General features: G+C 44.2%; 1 non-coding gene across 1 annotated transcript; it reads left to right on the plus strand.

The window, feature by feature from the left end:
- Nucleotides 1–2,765: 2,765 nt before the first annotated feature.
- Nucleotides 2,766–2,961, plus strand: LOC147901859 (U2 spliceosomal RNA). Its single transcript, XR_015541092.1, has one exon. It is a non-coding gene; the product is annotated as a U2 spliceosomal RNA (small nuclear RNA).
- The last annotated feature ends 14,292 nt before the right edge of the window (nucleotides 2,962–17,253 follow it).

Consider the following 17,253-nt stretch of genomic DNA (forward strand, 5'->3'; position numbering starts at 1 on the left):
GGTTGGAGGATGCTTGCAACATGAAATGGCACTATGTGCCTTGGGAAGCATTAAAATCTCCCAAGGCAGGGGGTGCTGGGAGTCCATAAAGCTGATAAGAAGAATGTTGCATTGCTATCTAAATGATTGCCAACAATATTGGAATGTGAGGCTCCTTGGATTAAATGTATTAAAGTGGTTTGTGGAGAAAAGAGTGGGCAGGAAGGTTGGTATGTGGGAAAACCTCACTCGGTATGAGAAGATATGTTCAAGGTTTCCTCTTAACATTTGGGGGTCGAATCTGGTAGCAGTTTTACTTGATGCTTGGAAATTCTATGGTGGCTTATGGTTTTGGAAGGGGAGAACTAGCCTGTGTGGTGATGCTAGCCTCCATGAGGATTTATGGTGGAGTAGGACAGTTTCTTACAATGGAGACCCAATTGCAGAATGGCTCTTCCCCGAGCAAGGACAAAGGGTGGTGCTCTTAGCTTCAACTTTGGGACGAACATACAGCTGATTAGAGATTAATAATATGGTTGGTTGAGCAATACAATCTAATAATAGAAAAGAAGCCCGCATCTTATAGGTAGTAAATAGCATTCCTGAAAGCTGGACAACAAACGGTGTTCCTTCTTTGATGTGGAGAATCAACCAATGGAATGTAGAGGGTCGCGCTACAAAAAATCTCAGCAAAAGTAGGGTATAGGAAAGTGATGGAGAGTAGGACCATGTTTGGAAATCTCAATGCTAAATTAAAAAAGAGAAGGTTGCCGAAATGGTGTCTAGATAGGCTGAAAGAAATTTGAAAAGGTTGCAGGGTGAGAGGCCATTTTTATGTTGTGCAAGGTAGTACACATGTGGCTTCCTCTTAAGTGTAGAGTTGTCGGGTGAAAGAATATAAATCTATGCTGCTCTATGTGTGGCTTGCTTTTTACGATTTATCCCATCTCTTCAGGTCTTGTGTGATTGCCCAGAGGGTTTGGTATAGAGTTTTTGGCTCTATCAGAGGTGGGATTAAGCTCTATCACAATTGTGGGATCGATGGGCGGATTCAACATGTGTTCAAAGCGGATGCTGGTTCTCATTGGGGATCTTACATGGACTTTATCTGCGTGCTGGCCATATGTACAGCTAGCAATATTACTTGGCATATGGTCGGTTCAAATAAAGTGGTATTTGGTTTCGGTTTAGGTCTTAGGTTCATAGAAAATGCAATTCTAGGGGGGGTTAAGATGATGCTATCCTATTTTGGTAATAATGTTCGTGTATATGCTGAATTGGTTTGGGGGTGGTTCATGGAGGTGGGTGGAGTAGTAGTGTAGCTTGCTCCTATGCAACGTAGGTCGTGGGCAGTCTACCCATAACTTCAGCCAAGGCTGTAATGTTTTTGATGTTACAATAACAAAGGCCGGCATTTTTGCCACCAAAATAAAAAACCCACACCTACTTTTATCATGGACATTGCTTTTGGGATTATCATGGGATAAAGTATTGCATTATAATTCAGCTTGTGTATCTCTATATGAATGTCTCTTTCTCTCTTAGACTTTAGGGGGCTTTCTTCCAAGTGCACAGATTATAAGAATGCTTCCATCTCTAATTGAAAACCGATACAATCTCACCTCGAGGTACACTCAGGAGTTGGATTGCAAAGAAAATAAGGACCATCGACCCAACCAATACTTTTTTCATAGAACAAGAAGTTCCCTCCTTTCCACCGACGACTTTCTTACCAGAGAGTCGATTTGCTCATGGGTGTCTTCCTATCACTATTGGTGAGAATGAATTCCCTCTTGATTTCAAGCCACGCTTATATTTGCACCAGGAGGCTTGTCTTGAACAATTTGCTAGCCTTGTTAACATCAGTGTCAACTAATGTTGCACCCCTAAAAAATGCCAAAATATTGATAAAGGATCCGTTTGTTCGAAATCCAATTTGTGCTTTTATGGCCTCAAAGGCACGGCAAAGTGATCTCCAAAGGTCACTTCATTTGGCATGGCAAGGCTCAAGGTTATAGATTGTGGCCATAGAGAATAATTATGCGAGCTAGGAGCCATACCTAGTTTAATTGGGGAGGTGTTTTTGAGCAGGAGAAGTTGTGCCTACGAGGTGCCTGAGCTTATAACTACTCTGCTAACCTACAAGGTTGCTAGCTTGTAAGCTACTTATCAAGAATATCGACAACCGTCATTCTTACCTCCTTATTTCCGTTATTGCAAAAAGTCCTTATCAAGAATATCAACAACCCTCATTCTTACCTCCTTATTTCCGTTATTGCAAAAAGTCCACTTTACTTGTTGGGAGATAAGGTAACGAGTTGTTGGTGAGCACCTCCCGGAGAAGATCTAGACAAGTACAAGGTGCCTATAGGATAGGTTTCACCCTTGCCAAATTCGATTGGTAGCCTCTCCACGTCGGGAATTTGTCCTTGAACCTTTCTAAAAGCCACGCCCATTAACACGTCAAATAATGTAGGGACACCTAGTAATTTCAAGACTTTGCACTTTGGTAGTTTTAACCATCCCTTAGTTGCCTGAAGAGAAGAGGTTGTGATCATCTGCCAGTAGTGTGCAATGATTCTATTTTTGAGTGATTAGGCTAAGTTCCATGCTTCCAAATTAAGTATTAAATGTATTAGGCTTCAATTTCTAAAGGATACGAAAAGCGATGGAGAGGGATGCATGCAACAGATGGTGGACACGTGGCATAATTACCCCATAAGCAGCACTGCAAAAGGGGGTGAGGGGAGGGCTCTCTTAGCGGAGCCTGCGAGCGCCTGCTCTTCATACCTTTCTCGGCCTTTTGGCTAAGATCAAGTGTAGTATCTGTTCTTATCAGTTTAATATCTGATACGTGACCCATCGGGTCACATGATATTAACCTAATTTCTTTCAGGGGGCAGCCCCATCCGGCAGCTTGCTGCCCGGGACTGCGAGCGTCGCCTCTGTCTTGCACTACCTCAGAGGCCTGGCGCACCCCTTCTCCCTCGGGAGACCCCAATCCAAATCCTAACAAGGAAGGACGCACACGACCGAGGACGCGGACGCTTCCAATCAGGCCTGCACTCTCCCCTTTGCGCAGAGCCAAATGTACATAGTCCTTTGTGTTAGTGAAGTCAGATGTCGTCCCCAGAGCAATTCGTTGGTCGTTCCAGAGAAGCTGCAGATTGGAGATGTGGGCTATGCTGATAGGAAAGTGGCCGGAGGTTGAACGTCCACAGATTGGGTGAGTGTAGATGGCTGGTTGTGTTGAGAAGAAAGGCGCTTGTGGCGGATTGCCGTACCTACTGTTGCTGTCTCACGGGTTGCTCCATTAGTAGGAAGGAAGTTGGCAATTTCCAATTCTTGACAAGAATCACTTTACGATTCAGAACGTGAGAAGAGAGTACAGATCGCCAACCGACTCCAATGCAGCAACGGTCTTTCATGCCAATCGAGAAAGCAACACTAGACTATCTGCGTATGGCTTGAATCATCGAGGTCAACCATCACTAGACTATCTGCGTATGGCCTGGGAAGGGTGATGCATGATGGAACTCAGGCACACATATATGATGAGGATGCGGAGGGGGTGATGGGAGTGAATGAATTGCACATGGTCAACTGATGGTGTTGCCAGGGGGCAAAGGTGCAATTCTTACCCGACCATGTATTTAAATGCAAAGCAATTTATTTGCCCTGGACACGGGTCTTAATGATACGTGACCGAATAGGAACTTACAGACAATTCTCTATGGACTTAAATGCGATGACTCTCAGATGTCCCTCACAAAGGCAAAAAGGGGATTGGTGTTGCAAGGCATCAACAACACACCGATTTGGTTAACTGTGTCAAGATACGTGGCTATAAAAGTCAAGAAGCAGAGTCAGAGATGGGCACAACCCATCTAGCTGAGGATGTTGATATGCATCTGGTATTTTCAGAGTATGCGGGTAATTCTGCTGAGATGCCCTGCAATGAGACCTTTGATCACATGGGACTGAGGATTGTTGATGGGCATGTATGATCCTCCGAATATGTCTTGGTCCCATACTATGGTCCTTTGGAACCTGAACCCTCATGATGACAGTGTTGTCTACTTGATTTGACGATCTTCAAATGGTGACAATTTCTTTTAGAACAATTAAATCTAACAGCCTCTAGCAGCAAAAAGGGTCACTCCGTATGCTGGGGAAAAATCGCAGATGAACCTTGTAGTTGACATCAAGGAAGAGACAAACCCTTGCAGTTGACATCATCTAAAAGTCTTTTTCAGCATGGAGGTGTTCTCTTTATGGTTTTCCATTTTGCAGGTGTCAAAAATCTCATGCACAGTGTGGACATGTAGGCTTCATGGTTCTAGTGACATGTCCATTTAATTCTCTTTCTCCACAAGATTCAAGTCTGGCATCTGTTTGGTTTGTTTTCTTCGTGTGTCACAGGTATATATTGCAAGGAGATTGCTGGTGGATGCCAACCTTTAAGTGGCTGCACAGTAAGCCAGCATTCTTATTCATGTAATACATTGTGTATCACTGAGTGAAAGAGTGATGTGAATATAGCTTATCAAGCTGAACAGTTCTATGTACATGGTACAAGGAATTCGCCAAAGGGTTGGGATATATTTAGGTTCTGTTGTGAGAAGCCATGGGCTGATTGAACATGGAAGTTTGCCATGAGTATAGGATATGGGTTAGTGAAGGCTATAATTGGGAGACATAAAAGGCACGAAGCCCTTAGCTATCTATAGGCATCATGTTAAGTTTGTTCTGGTTTCCCGAGAAAAGGAATGTCATTAATGCAGACATCCTAGCGCTACGGAGACACCTAGGTAAAAGTGCAACTCCCCTAGAAAGGGTACAGAGACAAGATGAGAGGAGGTTTCCCACGGTTGGCCGCTCTATCAGGTGATCTTCTACAACTGGCTGAGTAAAGAGCCACTCAGGTGACCTATAATACCATACAATACCTCTCTGTGCCCGATATCTGATTACGAACTTTCCCATGCCCACGTGACTCAAACTAAGGTATAGGATGTCCATCATGACTCAAGCACACAGAGGGGGTGATGGAGTCTGGAGTGAATGAATTGCATGATCAGGTGATGATGTTGTGACTGTGCAAAGGTCTAACTCTCACCCAACCATTTATTCATCCCGGACATGATTACCAAAAAGAGAGCTTACAGAGAATCTTCTATGGACTTTAATGCCATAAAGGCAAGAAGGAAGGCATCAAGAGCACATAGACGGGTCCTTTGGAACCTCAACCCTCGTGATGCTTCTCGAACATCTTGGTGAAGCATAAACAGGTTGAGAATAAAACACAGCAACGATGACGATGTTATCTGCTTGATTTGTAAATCTTCAGATGGTGACAATTTCTTTTAGAAGAAGAAAATTAACTGTCACTAGCAGCGAATTGGGTAGCTCCACAAAACTCCACTGGGAAAAATTGACAGATGAGAAAGAACAGAACAAAGACAAACATCAAGAGAGAGAAAAATGTGGTTAACCTTCCAATTGACATCAAGGAAGAGTCTTTTTCGTCATGAAGAAGGTGTTCCCTTCCATGTTCTCCCATTTTGCATAGTGTCCACTCGTACGCTTCATGGTTCCATTTAATTATTTCCTCTACAAGGATTCCATTCTGGCATCTATGTGACCTTAGTTTCTTCCATATCACAGGTAAAGGATTTCATTAATGTATATATTGGAAGGAGATGAATGGTCAATGCCAACCTTTACGTGGTTGCACATTTTGTCAAAGTGCAGCAGATTATACGAACTGAGATAGAGAGCAAATCTGTGAATGGAGCGAGACAGCAAACTGCGACTAGAGAGAGAATAGACTGCACGAATATACAGGAAAAACTCTACATGCAGGTGAGAAAAAAAGATCACAAACCAGAGCAGGAACTGCACCTGGAACACCACACATACGGGCTGGAAACTGCGCCTATTTGCAGACTGTAAACCAAGGTAGAACTGACCTCAGAGAGCTCACGGGTAGGCTGTGAAGTGCACCTCCACAACGTACAAGGCCAGGCAAAATAGCCCTAGGGATATATAGGGCCAGGGAGGCTGCTGATTTGGACGACCCAATTGACCTGGTCTGGTCTGTTAACCCAACCTTGGTTAGGTTGACCCGACCCTGGCCAGACCAGCCCCAACCAGGCGTCCTTGAACCAGCAGCAACTAGGACTAAAACCAGGCCCAGAACCAGCCTCAACTGGGCCTGGTAACTGAGCGACCTGGCTAAACCCCCTTTTAATGTACAGAAATACACTGAAAAAGGATGAAAGTGCTACACCTCTCCAAGGGCGGTCACACCCACATAGAATCCCTCTCTCTCTAACTGACAGCCAGGAGATCAGTAAGTCTAACACCACCTTCTCAGCTCCTGAATGTCGAGCCATACCCAAGGAGCTGTTTTAGCCACACCATCTCCTCCGAAGCTCTACCAGCAGTTCTCAGTGTCGGATGCACCTCCTCACCAAGTAGCTGTTGTAGCCACACCATCTCCTCCGCGACTCTGCTGGTTCCGAGCATTTGTTGATGACGAGGCTGGTTGCTTCTTGCCACTCCACGAGACCGCTCTTGGAATAGGGTTCTTTAGGCATATTATGTAACATGCTTTTATTGGCTAACGGAAATGCTAGACTAGCTCACAATAAGCTCTAAAGTCCATTTTAGTTCTTATTTTGTGCAGTTTCCATGCATAATATTTTTTTCTATGGAGTAGTGAAACAAGTTAAAGGCAAATCAATGCACAACTTTAAAATCGCCAGACCTCATTGAATTACAAACTAAAGTGTCTTGTTTCCAGGTAGAAAGGAGTGAAGGAGCATTGAGCCTCTTCTTTTCTGTAAATTTATTGTACTTTTTGCATCTATCAAGACAAAGAGGCATTACAACCCTAATATGTGAGGGAGAATTACAAATTTAAGATGATAACTAAGGAAAGAGGACAGAAGGATGCATGGAGCTTGGATATAGGTTGAAATCAATAAAGGAGAGAAATGTAAAGAATGAGAAAGGAAAACCTGGAATAACAAGTGATTTGAGCTTAAAGGCGTTGCAAGGGGGACGTGGGAATAGTGCGGGGTGATTGAAATGCGCGAGGGAAGAAGATGGAGAGGCGATTTGAGCTTATGTTGCAAGGTGCGGAAGATGGAGGAGAGGCGATTTGAGCTTATGTTGCAAGGTGCTGCAAGGGGCCGGAACTCGCATTTCCTAGCGAGCAAAGATGGACTGAACATGGAGGGAAACTCAGAGAGATCTATTTAGATTCAAAGTTTTGAACCAAAAGGCTCAACCAGAAGGAAAACATGAGGTTCTAGTTTAGGGATGGTTTGCATACGTCCTTTGAGGAGAACTCGGGAATCTTGTGTGGAGGGTAGAGTAGCATCTTGGCTCATAATGGTCTTCTCATTCACGAAGTGAGGGATATTGTCTCTTGTTGCTTTCTGTTAGCCAGGCTAATCTATCGTACCATAACAAGGATCTTGAACAAGCACTACTAGATCCTCTGTGCTAAAGGACAGCTCCATAAACAGTGGGAATTGTTTGCAGTAGTGGCAGGTACTATCCCTCCTCATTTACTAGCTGAGGACCCACGGGAATTGCACCATGCATAGCCAGGCAAAAGAACTAGGTTAGGTGCAGTTCCTAGGGCTCTAGGAGTCGTGATTTTCTGTTTAAACTCCATTTGAGACTTTTTGCAGACCAGTTTGAGTTACTAATTGGAAGCAGACTACTACCACATGGAACCAAGGAAATGTGATGATCTTTGACAGTTCTCCAGAGCAATTGGAAGCAAGGAAGGGCGCAGAAACTGGTGCTGAAGTCAATTTCTTCCATGATCAGCAGGAGACGGTAGAAGCCACATGATTAGTTGACAACTAGGTGACATGTTCAATCTTGCATCTTTGATAAACCAGATGATGTTATTTCTCATGCAGCAGTGGGTAATAGATTAACCAAACACTCCATGGGCATCCCTCAGGTTCTCTCAGGAATAAAGGACTTGCTGAGACTTATCAGCCAAAATAGAGCAGCAAGCACAGAACCCAGATTGGCACCACGCACATGGCTTGATTGAGCATAGTAGGCAGCCCAAGTTGATGGGATTTTTACGACTAGAAGCCAAAAAACCAGCCCCCTTTCCACTGTGGCAAGAAAGCAAAGCCCCATCTGCAGCAAGAGTTAGAACAGGATGGGGCTTCCAACTTTGAATCGAAATCCAACGCTGGAGCTGAAAAATTAGAGTAAAAGTAAGACAGAGCAATTATGGACAGCAAGAGAAGATAACAATCTATGGTAGAGATATGCTAAGAAAGGTCCGTCAGATGGCTCTCTGTCTGCTGATAAACTGTCCCATACCGATGAGAGTCAAGCTGCGACAGGATGTCCATGATGTGGAAAAATTCAGAAGCCAAAGAGGCTTGTCCCTTCTATTTTAACTTTTCGTGCAGGAGGGGTGATCCATGATGGAACTCAGGCACACAAGGATGCGAAGGTAGCGAATGAATTGCACATGATCAAGTGATGATATTGCCAGGAGGAAAAGGTCTAAATATCACCCAACCATTTATTTACAAAGCAATTTATTTGCCTGGACATGGGTCTGATCGATTGTGATGGATGAAACTTATAGACAAATTTCTATGGACATGCTTTTATTGGCTAACGGAAATGCTAGACTAGCTCACAATAAGCTCTAAAGTCCATTTTAGTTCTTATTTTGTGCAGTTTCCATGCATAATATTTTTTTCTATGGAGTAGTGAAACAAGTTAAAGGCAAATCAATGCACAACTTTAGAATCGCCAGACCTCATTGAATTACAAACTAAAGTGTCTTGTTTCCAGGTAGAAAGGAGTGAAGGAGCATTGGGCCTCTTCCTTTCTGTAAATTTATTGTACTTTTTGTAATCCTGTGTGGAGGGTAGAGTAGCATCTTGGCTCATAATGGTCTTCTCATTCACGAAGTGAGGGATATTGTCTCTTGTTGCTTTCTGTTAGCCAGGCTAATCTATCGTGCCATAACAAGGATCTTGAACAAGCACTACTAGATCCTCTGTGCTAAAGGACAGCTCCATAAACAGTGGGAATTGTTTGCAGTAGTGGCAGGTACCATCCCTCCTCATTTCCTAGCTGAGGACCCATGGGAATGCCACCATGCATAACCAGGCAAAAGAACTAGGGTAGGTGCAGTTCCTAGGGCTCTAGGAGTCGTGATTTTCTGTTTAAACTCCATTTGAGACTTTTTGCAGACCAGTTTGAGTTACTAATTGGAAGCAGACAACTACCACATGGAACCAAGGAAATGTGATGATCTTTGACAGTTCTCCAGAGCAATTGGAAGCAAGGAAGGGCGCAGAAACTGGTGCTGAAGTCAACTTCTTCCATGATCAGCAGGAGACTGTAGAAGCCACATGATTAGTTGACAACTAGGTGACATGTTCAATCTTGTATCTTTGATAAACTAGATGATGTTATTTCTCATGCAGCAGTGGGTAATAGAACACTCCTTGGGCATCCCTCAGGTCCTCTCAGGAATAAAGGACTTGGTGAGATTTATCAGCCAAAATAGAGCAGCAAGCACAGAACCCAGATTGGCACCATGCACATGGTTTGATTGAGCATAGTAGGCAGCCCAAGTTGATGGGATTTTTACGACTAGAAGCCAAAACCAGCCCCCTTTCCACTGTGGCAAGAAAGCAATGCCCCATCTGCAGCAAGAGTTAGAACAGGATGGGGCTTCCAACTTTGAATCGAAATCCAACGCTGGAGCTGAAAAATTAGAGTAAAAGTCAGACATAGCAATTATGGACAGCAAGAGAAGATAACAATCTATGGTACATATGTGCTAAGAAATGTCCATCAGATGGCTCTATGTCTGCTGATAAACTGTCCCATACCCATGAGAGTCAAGCTGAGACAGGATGTCCATGATGTGGGGAAATTCAGAAGCCAAAGAGGCTCCTCCCTTCTATTTTAACTTTTCGTCCAGGAAGGGTGATCCATGATGGAACTCAGGCACACAAGGATGCGGAGGTAGCGAATGAATTGCACATGATCAAGTGATGATATTGCCAGGAGGAAAAGGTCTAAATATCACCCAACCATTTATTTACAAAGCAAATTTTTTCCCTGGACATGGGTCTGATCGATTGTGATCGATGAAACTTATAGACAAATTTCTATGGACTTTTTCCACGACTCTAGATGTCCCTCATAAAGGCAAAAAGGGGATTGGTGTTGCAAGGCATCAAGAACACACAGATTTGGTTAAGTAAGAAGCAGAGCCATAGATGGCCATGACCCCATCTAGTTGAGGATGTTGATATGCATTTCGTATTTTCACAGTATGCGGATAATTCTGCTGGATACTTCAACCTATGAGAGGTAAGCAATGATGATAATTCTACTGAGATGCCTCTGCAATGAGAGATCTGATCGTTGATGGGCCTGTACGATCCTCCGAATATGTCTTGGTCCTATGCTCTGAACCATGGTCCTTTTGAAACCTCAACCCTAATGAGGACAATGTTGTCTTGTGAATCTTCAAATGGTGACAATTTCTTTTAGGAGAATTGAATCAATGGCCCCCAATTGGGTCACTCTAAAACTGTGCTGCGAAAAAATGGCAGATGAGAAAGAGCTGCATGGTTAAGCTTGTGGTTGACGTCAAGGAAGAGACAAACTTCAACCTTGCAGTTGACATCAAGGACAAGTGATTTTCAACATGAAGGTGTTCTCTTTCTCGTTTTTCCATTTTGTAGGTGCCAGTGGTAGGTGCAAAATCTCATGCACGTGTCCACATGTAGTTTTCATGTTCTAGTGATATCTCCTTTTAATTTCTCTGTCCACAAGGTTACAGTGTGGCATCCATGTGAGTTAGTTTCCTTGCATGTCACAGGTAGGCACAGAAAGATTAATTCTTTAAGGCACAGAAGGAGATTGATGGTGAATGCCAACCTTTTAAGTGGCTACACATTTGTCATTTGTAAGCCAGCATTCTTATTCATGTAATACATTGTGTGTGACTGAGTGAAAGAGTGATGTGAAATAGCTTATCAAGCTGAACAGTTCTAATTTACATGGTACGAGCAATTCATTAAAGGGTTGGGACACATTCAGGTTCTATTGTGAGAAGCCATGGGATGATTGAACATGAGAGTTTTGGCATGAGTATAGTATATGGGGTAGTGAGGGCGCGAAGAACTTAGCGATCTATATGTCTGCAGCTCTTCAGCCTCCATGGATTCCCTGGATGGTGGCCCAGATATGCTGCTCTGCTGCTCCAATCTGCTGCCTGAGTGGATGAGTTACGAGCCCTCAAAGGGCTCCTTTTATAGGCCCCAAAGGCCGCGATATTGAGCGACCCAGTAGGGTCCTTATTGGCCAACCAGCAGCCTCTTCCCCACTGACAAAAGTACAAATTCCATGGGGCGGGTAGCCCTGATCTTTAAACTAACCTGGTGGGGGCACACCTTTGAGGCAGTTCAGGTCCTGCCTGTCCTTATGGCAGTCAGCCAGTGGACCAGGCATTCTTGCCTCTGTGCGGCCCTGTTCCAGCCCGATTTTCTGGCCTAGACCCTGCTGCAATCTGTCGAGAATCATTTTGGACCTGTCCAGGCTCTGGATACCCTGTCAGGGCTGTATATACCATGCTTTAGGCCTTCCGTACTGAGCCGTACTAGTGTCTGCAGCACCCCGTACCCTGGCACAGTGATCCGTACATCTCCTGCAGGCTCCTTTGCACAGTTCTGCCCCAGCCAGATGCTGCCAGCCATGTGTGCTGTTCCGTACACGTGGGAGCTCCATCGTGTATTCCCTTGGGTGTGCCCATGTGGCAGCCCTGTCTTCATGTTTTTTCCTCTGAGTTTGCCACCCACAGGGCACTGCCATGCGGCAGCCCTAACCCTAAGTCCACCTCCCCCACGCTCTCCTCATATGGGGGCTTACAGATGGAGAGGTGACTTTTTCAACACCCCCTCTCACCGACACATCTCTGCCTGATCTCAACTCGTCGATGAACATGCTCTAGTTTTGGTGTCAATGTAGATTCTTGGCTTTTCTGGTGGGACGTGCTCCACTAGGTTCGGTCCTGCGCAAGCAAACCATCCTGGTACACACAGCCATCCAAGGTAGCACCAGATGGCACTACCACCAGCAGTCACATTGCCTTCAAACTCGAGCAATCTCGATGCCACCATCTTCCAACTGTCCCCCTCATAATGAGTGATTAGTCAGTCTGGAGTCTTCAAAGCACCATGCTCTCAAGGTGTATTTCACCCCCGGGCTCCCACTGAGCTCTCAAGCAAGTACTCTTACGGCTTTCATGATCACCTTCCACCAATCCAAGGATATTTCTTCGTCACTCTTCCACCTTCTACTTGCTCTATCCCAAAGGTCTTGCCATCAAGTCTTGGCTACAAAAAGTTCCTGTTTTGCTTAAAAAGCCTTTTTATAGAAAGGATGGTTTGAGGAGTTCCCAGGCCTTCCACATCCCCTTCCACAGTTCTGATCCTTTGGCAACAAAAGGCTTCTGCCCTCAGGAAGGTTTTTCCGATGCTTGCACATAATAGGTTTAAATTTTTCGACATTTTTTCTGACCAAGAAAGGCCAATCAGTATTCAGCACCTGAAAAGATCCACTGTGCCATGAACCTCGCTGAAGATTTCTCAACATTCACTATGCCCAGCCCTCCCTTTTCTTTCGGCATCGTGCAATACCTCCTGTGAACGTTAGTCATTTTCCTTTGATCCAAGTCCCCCTCCCCATAGGAAGGTTCTAAAAAGCGTATTAACCTGAGACAAGGCTTTCTGCAAAGGAAACCAGCATGAAATGAAGTAAATTACTGATGGATAAATATAATGATTTAGTACAAACTTTCTTCTGGCCAGGGTGGGTTGGAGACCTTGCCATCTTGCAATCTTCTCTTTGACTTTCTGGATGACCCATTCCCACCTACTCTTATTTGAACATGTGAAACCCATTGGTATCCGAACTGAATGCCTAAAATATTTCTGTTGTCAACCTCCCTTTGAATTAGCCATCCGAGTACATCAGCCGCTATAGCAGGAAGCAGGGGGGAAAAGGGACATCCTTGTCTAATGGACCTTTTTAAATGGAAAGTGTCTAATGCTTTTTAATTGACTTTCACTTTAGCTTTAGTCCCCCGTAGTAAGGCGTTGAAAAAGCTCCTTAAAATAGGTCTGAGTCCCATATCTTGGAGAGCGTGAAGGATAAATCCCCATTCCATTATATCATAGGCTTTGTCAAAGTCAACTTTCATGAAGCAGATGTCTTTCCCATGCTCTTCAGCATACTCCAGTCCTTTCCATAGTGTGAGGATTTCTTCCTTGGATGAATCCTTTTTTCTCTTCTCCGATCCAAACTTGCATTTTCCCTTTTAGCCTGAGTGCCAGAACCTTGGTGAAGATTTTGTAGCAAGTGCTAAGCATTGTAAGTGGCCTCCAATTCTTGAGTTCTTCCATCGGGCCTCCTTTTAGAATTAGCTTGATCATCCCTGTGTTGATTCTAGAATCTAGATAACCTTTCACTAGCAAGAGAAAAGGACTTAAGGTCTCCCATAAGCCTTGGAAGAATTCGATTGGAAGGACGTCTTCTTCACGCGTCTTTCCCTTAGCCATTTGATTCACAACTACTTTCAATTCTGTAGCTGTGATCTATCTTTCTAGATAGGAGGCGTCCAATCTGGCTACTACCCCCTCGATCAGGCATTACCTACAATGCTCCACAGCTGCTTGCATGTTGAAAATGTTGCACCACTGCTTGGAGGATCAGATCCTTGTCGACAAGCGTATGTCCATCTATGTTTAATTCTTCGATGTTTTATTGGGCATGCTTCTTCCTGAGCATCCTAAACATTCCATCGTTTTCCCTATCCCCTTTTCCCGCCCATCACTCCTATAGCTTCTCTTCTAAGACTTTCCTTTATCTCCTTGAGAATGCTGTGCCCCCGTTCGGTAGTGGCTGATTCTTTTGCTTTCTCTACCTCCTGTTTCTCTCGCCTTCACTTTTTCTCTCTGTTGCTCTGACCCATTTGTAAAAATGTTCGTCGTTCCCTCAAAAGCCGCCCGCCAGATCTGACAAATTTTATCTTTTACATAGGGCAGCTGAAAGAAGTGAAGATGCAAGACATGGAATGGAAAGGAAAGTAGAAAAGCAAGACTAGGCAAAAATAATGAAAATGAAAGAATGCTAGAAAGAAATGTACAACCAAGCAAAGTACTTACATGATCAAGAAAGGCTTAAGGCTTGATGATTTGACATGAGAAAGTACAATGCCTTTATAGGATTGGCACACACACGCTAAGTGTCAAATGTATATGGGATAAGTCCCATAGTGACACATGGCACTCTAGGATATAAAGTAGTATAGTACTATGCTAGAACTCAATAGAAACACACTAAAAGTCACTCAAATTGACTCCGTTTCCTAACACCCGCCAATGGAGGAAAGGTGAGGGACTACTGGAATGGAACCAAGAACAGAACATGACAATGACGGTTATCAAAACTGTGCATGCCGGTCTAGAACTAGACATGGCTCCCACACAATCTCAGAGGCAAGTGAGCATGGCTCAGAGGCTAGTGAGCATAACATAGAAATCTCATCTAGCATGGCTTAGAGGCTCATCATGCATGGATGCATGATCAACTCAGAGGTCAATGCACCAACAAATAGACCTATCAAAGCCAAAAACACATGGCTCCCACCGTACTTTTGGGAAACACCCCCAGGGCAGAGTACCCAAATATATCATGCTTAGAAAGCAAAATCATGATCTCCATCATCTTCTAGATGTTGGAGACAGACAGTAAGAGCATGATCTTGTGTCGGATGGTCATCTTCGTTTGCATCATCACTAGTGAAGGTCGGGGAACTCGACCCAAATGGGAGCTTTGGAAGGAGGCAGCATGTTGGGAGTAAAGGAGGGATCCCACATCTGTACCGATAGGGGTTGGCTTCTAATGATCACATTCCATTTTGAGCTACAGAGCTTGCCATCTCTCGCTTTTCAAAAAGGAAAACTATGAATCCATTTCTCAGGAAGCGTATGTTGGTTACTACTAGCCCCTTACGTGACCAAGCAGCATTGAGCACCCACCCCTGTCAGGAAGCTGCGGGTGGTCTTGGCCCATGAATATATCCCACCACAGTGTATGAGCCTAGCTACTTAGTTGTTTCGTTCCAAAGACCAGTGTGGACATTTAAGCAAGGAAGCTTACCTAACAGGCTCTCTCCATCTGGTTGATCACTTCCATGAGTTCCTTGATATTGTCGTTCCTCTCCATCCATTTTGCAGTCTCCTTGGAAGATCTTTCTTCCTTTGTTCGTGAGGGCTTCCCACAACGTATGTTTTGGTATTGGGGAGGCTTTAAAGAAGCTTCTATTGCCACTTTGAATTGCTCCACTATAAGAAGGCTTGCTTTGTAGCTCGCGCAGGGCTTCCACGCCCTCAGTGTCGTTCATTGCTATTTGCACTGTTCCATTTCTCTTTCGAACGTCTTTGTCGTTACTCTGAGCTTGTGGTCAATGTTGTGTAGGTCTTTTCCTTCGAGGTGCGGAGTGAACCTATGGAAAGATACGAACTGTCCTGGGAGGTCTTGTTCATCATCCACAAAAGTCATTTCTGCGTCGTTTCTGCCAATAGCAGTCTCTTGCATGGTTGGCATCGTTGAAGCTGGTGCAATATTATCTTCCATGAATGACACATCCATCATATCATTGTTTAGATCTGGTGGAGAGAGATTTGGTGGCAGTGGCGGTGGCAGCAGCCCTAGCTTAGCCATCGCTCGAGGAGGACATCCCTCAGGTTCCCTCCAAAGCCGTCCATTTTGGACTTTGCAAGATATGAGGCTATAAAAGTCAAGAAGCAGAGTCAAAGATGGTGGGCACAACCCATCTAGCTGAGGATGTTGATATGCATCTGGTAGAGGCACAGGCATGCTCACCACCCAACCATGATGCTCACGAGTCTAGGACCCGTCGAATCCAAGCATCCCCGAGCCACAGGCTGGCACGAACATCTACATCCAACCAGTTTATTTTCACCAACATGGTAGCCAATATGCTGCCCATGTGGTAGCCCTAACCATAAGTCTACCTCCCCCATGCTCTCCTCACATGGGGGCTTACAGATAGGGAGGTGACTTTTCCAACAACAAGGTCTTGCCAGATCGAAGTGAGGGTCTTTAGAAAGGAATTACTCTGCTGATCAATGGCCTATTTCCATTTGGCTGTCCATATATACCACACAATGATGCTGGCAGTGTGAACTCCCATCTGTTGCAGCGACCAGGAGTCCACTCTGTCATCATATTGTTGGGTTTTTGCATAGGTGTCACGATGTTGTATTTGCCATCAACCTTATCAATCAGCCTTATCAATGGATGGCTACAATGCAATCCACACAAAACACAAAGGTGCCACCTATTTTAAATCTGTTGTCCTGTGAGGCCTATAGGCATGCTTCCGTGAAAAGCCACAAGGTGGTCCTCTGTCCCTGTCACCTAGGCAATTGCACCCCAGGTCACCACCATCTCTCGTTGGGCAGCAACAAAGACCTGTCTCACAAACCTCCTCTGCATGTGGGCAATCCGAGATACAGTGTCTCTATGACTCCTCTTCGAAGCTACATCTCGATCAACCACCTGGTTGCATCCATATGCCAACCATATGGCCATTCAATTATTTTACTTTAATACTCCAATAAAATTCAGCTAACATATTTCGACATTTTTTTACTTTAATACCCCAACATAATTCAGCTGTCTACAATCTACATTAGTGTCTCTTATACTTGCATGATTTACTAGAAGTCTATGTTCAGTCACCATTGATCAATTCTCTCAATGCAAAAGTAATGACTATAGGCCCACATACCACCATAGACATCTATCTACAGTAATGCAAAGATGTAATCATATTCTTGTAAGATGAAATGTAAATGAAAAGATGCATAAAGGAACAATCTGTCTTACAATCACATTTGAATGATATCCCTTTCTTGTCATGAGTCACATGAGATCCATTAGAATACACCTTCCTTATAGTATGATTGCACTAGTCTAGAGGACAGTTTTTGGCAAGTATCTAGAACTCAAGAGGGTTGCTTGCTACCCCTTTTTCTTTGTTTAATCCTCCTCTCTTACCCCCTATTTCTTCTCATTTTCATAGATCTCTAGACACTTTTGCATGTTCTTTGAATTAATAGCAAAATTTGCTCTCGGGTTTCATCAGATAAATTTACCTCC

This window comes from Dipteris shenzhenensis, chromosome 5, assembly GCF_047967505.1.
Source record: "Dipteris shenzhenensis isolate YYH24624 ecotype China chromosome 5, Dip_SZ_1.0, whole genome shotgun sequence".
Taxonomy (NCBI): domain Eukaryota; kingdom Viridiplantae; phylum Streptophyta; class Polypodiopsida; order Gleicheniales; family Dipteridaceae; genus Dipteris; species Dipteris shenzhenensis.